Below are 1,021 nucleotides of genomic sequence, written 5' to 3' on the forward strand. Positions count from 1 at the left end.
CCCCCCCCCCTCCAAAGCAGTGCATCTGTGTGCGGGAGTGCGTCCCGAATAGTTCCTGGGTGCTCACCGGAGACGTCTCCGAATATCTTCTGCCGCGGGAACACCTCAAACCACCAAAAGAGAAAAAAACAAAACAAAACACGTTGGGTATTCAAACCAAGGTCGCCCGCATTGTAGTCAAATACAATATGAACATAACTAATTGCCCCGTTCTAGTTTTCTATGTACACAGTCTATATCGTCGGTCAGCAGTTCAGATGTACTTAACCAAAATTCTGATTAGGGAAAAAAGAAGAGGAAAATGTTTCTTAATTTATTGTATCGTCTGCGTGAGCTCAAAAATATATTTAGTTTAGTTTTAGTAGAGGTTTTACGGTGCTCGCAACTGCATAAGGTCATATTATGATGAGCACCAGAAGATTAGAGGTGTTACAAGAGAGTCACAAACATAAAAAGAAGAAGGGGAGATAAGGACGAAAGATGTTTCATAAGAAAGAAAAAGCAAACCACACCAGAGCACCCGCCAACCACCCACGAAAAATATCTTCGCCAATTCCAAATTCTTTAAGTTGAAAAAAGAAAAAGCAAAAGGAGATATAGCATTTACAAGGTAGGTACACTACACTTATTTATATAAAAAAATGAAACATGTTTTTGTCTCTCTTGAAGAATTTTGCTTTCTGGACTTAAGAACATACATATTAACAGTTGGCGGGTGGTGTACTCAGCATGTACCTACAACAGTTTATTTAGTCAATTCTTAAAGAACTTATTGACATGGGAGACCAAAAAGCAGTCCTACCACCAGCTCTGTCACACAGCAGTTTGGACTGCGTTATGCATCAAGTCCCATAGTACGAGCATGTTTTTCGAAAGGAATTATGTACTGCTTGCTTATCGTCTGCAAAACCACTCCACAGAAAGGGCAGTGCTCTCTCTCTCTCTTTCTCTCTCTCGTGGATGGAAGAATACACTGGCACTTCCCATTACTTTTCTTTCTCTCTGTTGTTGTTGTCTATCT

The sequence above is a fragment of the Aplysia californica genome, unplaced genomic scaffold (genome assembly GCF_000002075.1).
Source record: "Aplysia californica isolate F4 #8 unplaced genomic scaffold, AplCal3.0 scaffold00355, whole genome shotgun sequence".
NCBI lineage: Eukaryota > Metazoa > Mollusca > Gastropoda > Aplysiida > Aplysiidae > Aplysia > Aplysia californica.